Consider the following 8909-nt stretch of genomic DNA (forward strand, 5'->3'; position numbering starts at 1 on the left):
ACCGAAGAGCCTCTATGATTTATTTTTTATGATCACGGGTAGAACTTGCATGCTTAAAAGGCTCACCAGAAAACTGCCTTCAATAAATAAATAGGGATGAAAAGATTGAGAGAATGTCATAATATTGTTTGGAGATGTGATTGTAAAAAATTGTCACAGGAATGAGGTAAATTTTAAATCTCAGAGACGCTAGCAAAAAAAAAAAAAAAAAAGGTAAATATCTTGGGCATTTCTAATGTTATGTTTTAGATGGTAAAGTATTTCGCTGTAAGCCAACAACTCACCTCACACTGTAGAAATTAAAATCTACCTAAACTCTTTTGTCCTGTATGAGTGTCTTCTAAAATTATCAGAAATACTTTTAAATACATGTCATATACCAAGATTGATTATTTTAACTAATTCTACAAAATTCAGTACACGTGAATCTGTTGATATGTGTTAAGAGTAAAAAACACTATTTAAACCTTCGATAATTTACTTTTGGGGGGATTCTGGTGTAATCTGTACTTCTGCCTGGAAACTCTGTAATATTATAGACCTTTTCTGTCCACTATTGCACATCAAATTGAAACTGTGATTAGGCATAATCAAGGAAAAAAAATGTAAACCATACTATCTAAAGTTGAAAAAGGATTTTACAATAAACACACATTTTACTAGTTACTAAAATAAGGGCAAATTTAAGTCAGCGTTTACACCATCTGTGCTGTAACGGAATGTTGCATCGTTGGCTTCATGCTTTAGTGAGTCCTTATACGAGCTTCACAAGCACACGGCACAAATCGACATTAAAGTATCACCAAGAAGAGACAGGAAGATCTTTAGCTTCTACCTTCCTCCCCGCGAGACCCGGGCCCCTCCGAGGAACTCGACGACGTGAGCGTGGCTTCAGCAAAGGCACTGGGCACACCCCGAGCGTGCTGTGGCTTGTTGACATGAACCGGGGCAGGCAGACACCAATAATACATGAAGTGCGGTTCAGAGGCAATTAGGATCAGTTGTCAAGGCCAGGCCATTAATGAAAGAACATGTCAGAGGAGCTGGAGACTTCAATGGTTAAGGGCAAGAAGGCGATTTAGTGTGACAGATCGAGTCCTTCCAGTGTCCTCAGTGGTACATGCTAATACCAGCCTTAACAACCTTTTGTGGCAGTGTATAATGCGGCTAACATGGACTTTGATTCAGCAAAATGACTGCTGCCACCGCGAGTCTGTCTCATTCGAATAACAGTAAAAGCATCGCTACAAATAATTACCACTTCCGTCCCTCCCTCCTCTGCTTAATGCATCCGCCCTTTGTGCGCCATAGTGTTTGTCACCAGGGGCTTAGGGCGTTTTTCACTTTTGCTTTATGTGATAACTTTTTTTTTTAGCAGCACATATTATACCAACTAATCATTATACCAACTAATTAATTACAACGAATTTTAGGAGGCAAAATAAACTTATTCCATTCTCACTTTTTAATTAACATTGAAAGCCCCCAACCAAATTCAAATTTCTCTAAAAGAAACAATGTCCACCCTGGAAGGCACAGAGGCAACAAGGGAAGTTGCTTACCCAGGTTCCAAAACCAGGAGAAGAAAATGAACCGAATTCTCAAAGAAGTGAAAGCGGGGTCATTACAGAAAATCATCTCATTGCCATTTTTCGTTTGTTTGTTTTTACATTTTGATAGTAATTGAGAATAAAACCCTCCCTGCCACAACCTGACAATCAATAATAAGTAGGAAAAATATATTAAACACTGGTCAGCAATCCAGATAAACAATAAACAGAGTATTTTAACACAGTTCAGCTTATAGATTCTTCTGTTACAATAAAATTCTGTAGTATCACACTCTTAAATTGTTTTTAACGTACAAACCCTGTCATTTGTTAATTTCTGGCTCTTCCATATTTTTTTGCTTATTTGGGTAAGATTCTTATGAAGGGGAGACTGAAGGGGAGGGTAAAAGGTATGAGTTTTCTTATAATCTCAACGTTTGCACCCCCTCCTGAATGTCCAGGATTTACTTCCAGCGTCTCAGCCACAAAAGACGATATTCTGATACCTCCAGGCTTAAAGCAGAGAGCTCGGCCTGTCTGCTTAGGAGGGACCAGGCAGGTGTGAAGAAGGGCGTTTGGCTAGAGATTAATGTTGTCAGGGTGGTAACTTCTTAAGATACATACAATTCTTTTCTGGGTCTTATTTTTCTCTCTTTTTCTGAGCTCGTTTTCACTTCTTTTTTTCCTGTCTCATATAACACTGTTTTCTCTCTTTAAAAAATTGTGTACAATTCTCTTTGTCTGTTCTTTTGTTTCTGACCTTAGCCACAACCACCCTGTTTCCCCGACCCCGTGACTCACTACTGGCTCTCTCACTTCTTCGTATAAGCATGTTTTTTCCTTTCTCAGGAAAGCTTTCAGACCTGAGCCCTAAAATGGGTACTAGTGTTAAAAGAATTATCAGTACAAACAGCTAAATTTTCATGCAATCCAAACACTCATTTTCATAAATAATGTTTTTTGATTAAAAAATGTATTTTGGAAAAAAGGTTACCATGCTAAAAAAAGATATATTCCTTATAGTTGTATCCAAAGTAAGCACACTTTCCAAACACCAGACCATGTTATTCAGCCATTATTACATTAAAAATATACTACAAAAACGGCCCTAGCCGGTTTGGCTCAGTGGTTAGAGCATCAGCCCGAGGGCTGAAGGGTCCTGGTTCGATTCCGGCCAAGGACAGGCTCTATCACCTCGGGCGCTGGTCCGGACCGTGCGGCAGGCAACCACTTGATGTGTCCCTCTCCCTTCCACTCTCTCTGAAAAGCACTGGGAAAAATATCCTCAGGTGAGGGTTAAAATATATATACAAATGCAAATTGCCTGCCTGGTCCTTACTGAGAGTGAACATAGCCCCTTCTAGAGAGAAGTTCAATAGACCAATGATCAACGCTTGGTCGGCCTTCAACTATCTAGCTTAAGATCAGCCCTCCAAGTCTGGGTCTCTGTTGTGAGGCATAATATTTCTGCATCTTGATATGAGAGGATTTGATCCCTATTTTCCACCCCCCCGAACTGTCAGGACTAATATGATAATAGAACTGGTTCAGCTGGTGATGGGACTTATTTATATCATTATTTTAGGCTCCTGGCCTTCATGACACAGAAATAGATCTACTGGGCTACAAGTTAATAGCGCAATGTTAGCGATGGTACTATGATTGGTAGGACTTTAGAGTTTGGGGATATAAAATGATTTTATATTTATTCATTTGAACAATAAAAAAATCTCAAATCTATCCAAAGGAAATGCTGGGAAGTTTCCTATTAAACAAAAAGTTGTGCTTGAAGTAAGCGACTCTTTGGAGATGGCCTTTGATACTGTGATCGGTCTCCTTCCTTCTTTGTTTGAAAACCTGGCATTTGTCATCTGTCATAATGTGTTTACTTTGAGTATAACATTTTAAAGATATTATTTTGTCTTCTAAAAACTCCTAGAAGGTTTGTTTTCCTTTACAAGCATAATTATATCTAGATTCTTCAATCAGCGCCTCATATTTTAATAATATGTTGCCGTTTGGGTACAGCTATAACCGTAATAATGAGCACGGGTTCAAAGATCACTGGATATATAGATGGCATGAACCATTAGCAAGAAATATTCCACGCCATAGAGATCACACACTGAAAAAAACGGAAATTCACTATAGAATTTGCTGTTCTGACTAGGGCATCTTTCTGTGTAATTAACATAAATCTCTTACAAAACGTGCTAGTTTTAATAACAAATAGGGACATTTTACAGGAAGAATAAAGAATAGAATACAAATAAAATTATAATATGAATAATTTAGTTATCTCCTTCTCATATCTCATAATGACATTGTGTAGCTATAATGGACTTAAACCGGAACTATTTCCCTTAAAAAACAGGCTTATCTCCTTTTCCTACACACTATTGAAATTCATATCATCACTTCCACACAAAAACACATAATTAATCCTCATTGTTTCCAACACCCTGAAGAAGAGAAACAGAATCCATGTTTTCTCTCTTCTATGGGTGTTAAGCCTTTCTGGCCACAAGGGCACGGGTTAGTGAATTACTTCCTCCAAAACCCTGGTCAGTGGCCGCTTGGCCTGAAGGGGTTAGTGCAGTTGCAAGAGGTGAGTCACTGGTTTTCTTTGTGCCTGAAAGATGAATCTTGGTGACTGTTCCAAGGGGTCCTACTCTGCCACTGAATGATGATCCAGGAAGAAAAAAAATCACTTCTCACATGCAGGTCTTCACAAGACAACTGAAGATATGCACTGTAAATGCAAGAGGGGTGGGTGTGAAAGGGACTCGATGGGCTTCCTGACTGGTATGCAATTAAAATGGGAACAGAAAGAAATCTCCCCCAGAGGTGAAGCTTCAACCTTGCTGTGACTTTTGTCCAAGATGACCTAACTCTACTATCTTATGATATTTGTCTTGGGTAGTGTAGGGGAACAGCACAGTTCCCATAAAACCATTGGCATTCCAAATTCTAGACTCCAGGTCTTATGCAATTGGGCGAGAACTCCACACCCCAGCTAGTTAAGTCATTTGCTTCAAATGTGACTAACCGCCTTTCCCAAATAACTGGTTTTGGTGTGGCGACACTCCCCAAAGTGTCCCATTTCCTGAATTTACTTCAAATATGGCCAATTGCTTCCCTGCTGCAAAATTTTGGAATGCTGCTTTCTATCCCCTTCTTCTCACATGCTCTGTATCCCACCGCACCACAGCCCAAAAGCATCTCCTCTCTTGGATCCACCCCACTCCCTCAGACATAGAACTGTAACAGTTGTTATTTCCTTAGTCAGGACTGGGTCCTTGCAGGGCTACCCTTGAAGTTGCTTCCAGATTTCCATTGTCCCTTAAAAGTTCCACCTTACATTCCTCTAGTAATTACTGTAGCATTTAACACAACCTTTAATAGGTCTTTGTTTTCAGACACCAGGATCACAGCATTGCACTCTCAAGAACAGCTTGGTCATGTCCATGAGGATTGAGCTGTAGACCTTCAAAAGGAGCTTCACTAATTGTAGCAAGATGTTCTCCTTACAAATTCAACAGTATGCCCTGTTGATTCTCTTTAGCTCCCTTTGCACCATGCCAAGGGAGTCATTAGCATCTGCTAACTCTGATTTCATTAATTCATTCAAGTTATCATTGCTGGCCACCTACTATATGCCATACACTGTGCTTGAGATACAAGAGTGAACAAAAGCAGGTATAGCCACCCCTTTTGTATGGAGTTTTATCTAAGAAAGGAGTCATATTTGATAAAAAACAACAAACAAAAAACCCACAGATAGATGTAACTGCAACTGTTTAAATAGATTTAAAGGTGGAGTGTAAGGTGCTATGAGTTGGGGAGGCCAGGGGGACAGGGAAGGTTTCCCTGAGGATATGAGGCTTGTATAGAGATCTGGGAGGAGACAGACAGTTGACTAGTTTCCAGGCACAGGGTGAGGTATGTTCAAAGGTCCTGTTGCAGGAGGGAGCACAGCTGAGTGCAAAGAGCTCAGTGAAACTCCAGTTCCTCACAGCCCCCACCCCCTTCCTATTGACACATTAGCTACCTCAGGATTGAAGGGAAGCCCCTGGAATTCCTTTGTTCCCAGTAGGTCACTCTTCCTCAGCTGAAACACTGCCATCTCACCTTTACAAACAGCTAAGAAACCAAGCCAGCGCAGAGACACATATGGACGACCACCCACCTTTCCCTGAGCTACCATCCAGATGAACCAGACCCGTGTTCATCTTAGTCCAAGCCTCCCAGCTCATTTTCATTTGACCCTATCTCCCACCCATCTCTGACCTCCCACTGCCTTTCCCTGGGCCTACAGAATGCCCAACCTTAAAACAATCCCATAGCCACAAAATTCCCCAAATCCACAGTCCCTCTTCTCAACTTCTTGCCCACCTCTTTGCTGAGTGAAACCAGGTTATATATTCCTAGGCCTCATTTCCCCCCGAGGCCTTCAAAATGGAAGCTTTTTTTTTTTTTTTATCTTTCCTACCCCATGTTCTAGGACCTGGGGCTGATATGTCCTCTCTAGTTCTTTAAAATAAATGGTCTTTTGGAAGCCTAATCCACCACCAGAATGTACCAGCACTTCCCCTACCTGCTTGTGGAGTACCTGTCACATCAGCACTGCACTCATTCATGGACTAAACTAGCGTGCGGTTCATTGTCCTCCCCTATGCCATTCCTCCTGTCATCCTTGGTGGCTTCCACCTCTACATGGATAATCCATCTGACCTGTGGATTCCCAGGTGTTGGAATTCTAATTTCTAACAACTCCTCCCCCCCCCATCCTACCTCAATTACTCATTCCCATAGTCATTACAGCTGTGTTTTCAAACGGAAAGTTTTAGTCCTTTAGAAATCACAAAAACCAATGAGTTTTTATTTGATTTAATGAGTTATTACCAGGTTTTTTCCTCTTTTTGGTAACATAGAATAGATTTTAAAATATTAATTTATTACATTAAGGTAAACATTGTTTCATGAACAATTCTTTCAGTTACATATCAGCTTTGTATGGGCATACCAATTTGTTTTGAAAATCATATCATTTACTGTGCAGTCCAAAAAGTGAGAAACATGGATCGACGTCGTCATCATCAATAACCTCATTACTTCCAAAATCTGGATTTTAAACATTCTGTTTGCTAAGTACCACCTTCTAATTTTAGAGCCTACTTGCTCTAGTCTTTTCCCTCTAAAATTTTTTATCTCATTCAGACTTCAAAGCATTAACTTCACCACTTTCTACTCTCCTCCCTCCCCCTGCCCCTAATTGCTATTGTGGAACCTGACCTGGCTCACTTTCCAGGTTCTATTACTTATACCAGACCTTTAACTTTTTTGCCTTTTGTCACTCTATTTTATTTTTTTGTCAAAATCCCAAAAGCTACACCTGACGCTCCAAAGACTTTGTGCAACCACCCAAACTAGGAATGTCGCTAGAGAAAAACACATAGCTGTGCAGGCAGATACCATATTAAATTTATGATTACAAAATTCAAGCAGGCTTTCGGTGCTGCCCAAACCTACTGCACTATCCTAGTATTTTAATTTTCTCATTTTCCTGTCACCATTTTATACCTCATCTTCCCTGAGCGGAAGGCCTGGCTTCTTATTTCATGTCCCCAGAACCAAATCTACAAACGATGATCCCACGCACTGCACCTTCCCTTGGCTCACAGTAGAACATCCCTGGTCCTATTTAAGGTTAACGGCTCCATTAAAAGTCCCCTTCCTTGTTGCCAACACAGAGACTTGGACTCTGAAGGTACTATTTTACTGTCCTATGTGCTCAGCTTTACCCTCTATTTGGATAATATGCACTAACATAAAAATATGCTCTAGTAATGTCTACCTTAAAAGCAAGAATCTCTTGACTCCAATTTGCAACTGCCCTATCTCTGTTCCCTACATAGCAAAAGTCCTTGAAAGTGTAGTCTGTACCCACTGTCTCTTCTCCCACATGTACCGGATTTTATCTTCATCAGTCTGCTGAGCCTGGTCTTGTCGAAGTTCTCAACAGCCTCTATTTGGCCAAATCCAGAGGCCAATTCCCTGTCCTCATCTTATTCTATTCGGAGCAGTATTTGTCCCACCAGCAAATTCTTCTATGTTTTCCCTCCTTTTATTTTCCCCCACACCCTCATTCTTTACTTACTTCCGAGACACACTTCCTTGTTTTGTTTGTATCTCTACAGAGATTCGCAAAAGGAGACTAACTGAACCTGTTAGGAGTGTTACAGGACCTGACCCCTCTCCTCTTCGCTTGCTTATATATTTTCCCTAAATAAATAACTTTATTTAGTGCCTAGATTTTAATCCCCATCTATGTGCTATGACTTTCAATTTTATAGCTGCAGTCCTGACCTCTCCCTTGAGTTCCAGTCTCATATAATCACCCACTTGCTTGATACAGCCACTTGGATGTCTACCATGCATGGTAAATTTAACCTGCTCCAGTCAAAATAAAAACTTGATTTCCCCCCATCCACACCCTAACCCCCACCAAATCTTCTCTTTCCCAAACCCTTCCCCACCTCAAATTATGTGACTACCATTCATTTGATGGTAAAGCCAAATATCTAGGCATCATCCTCAATTCCTTCTTTTCTTTTGCCCACCATTAGCAAACTCTGTGAGCTCCACCTCTAGAATATGTGCTAATTCATCCCCCCCTTTCTTTGTCTCCTATCACCGTCTCCTACCTCTCCAACTTTATCCCTATTTTCTTTCTTACTATGCTCCTCCCACCCCAGCTCCTTTCTGCCTCTTTCCCAAGATCTTCCCATAGCTAATCCTTGGGGGGGAAAAAGACTCTCCAATCTGAAAGTCGATACCTCTTCTAATTAGTCTGTACCTCTGAGTCCTAATTTATTTTCCTCATAGTACTTAGCAGAGTCTTAAATTACTCTGTTTGTTTGCTACTTATTTCTCCACCTTGTCACTGAAACATAACTCCACAAGGCCAGGGCTGTCTTGTTCAGCTCCTAGGATGAGGTTAAATGAAAGAATGGAAGCTGAAACCTAGGTCAAAGTGGAAAGAGTAGTGATGGAGAAAGAATAAAAGAGTCAATACAATCAAATATGTACTTTTAAGAAAATATTGATAGGGCTGGAGAGCCAGAGTTGATAGTAAACCAGTGAGGAAGTTACCAGGACAGTCTGAGTGAGCGATAATCGGAGCTTGTATTGTGGGAGCAGAGATGGCGAGAAGTGAATGGATTCCTGGCATATTAGGGAAGATCACTTGATGTCCTATCACGCTCGGATATGAAGAGTGAGGGTAAGGGAAAGGGAGATCTGAAGGATGCCACCAAGGTTTTGTATTCTTGGGTCACTGACTTAGGGACATTGGAA

This window comes from Miniopterus schreibersii (genome assembly GCF_964146895.1).
Source record: "Miniopterus schreibersii genome assembly, chromosome: 1".
Taxonomy (NCBI): domain Eukaryota; kingdom Metazoa; phylum Chordata; class Mammalia; order Chiroptera; family Miniopteridae; genus Miniopterus; species Miniopterus schreibersii.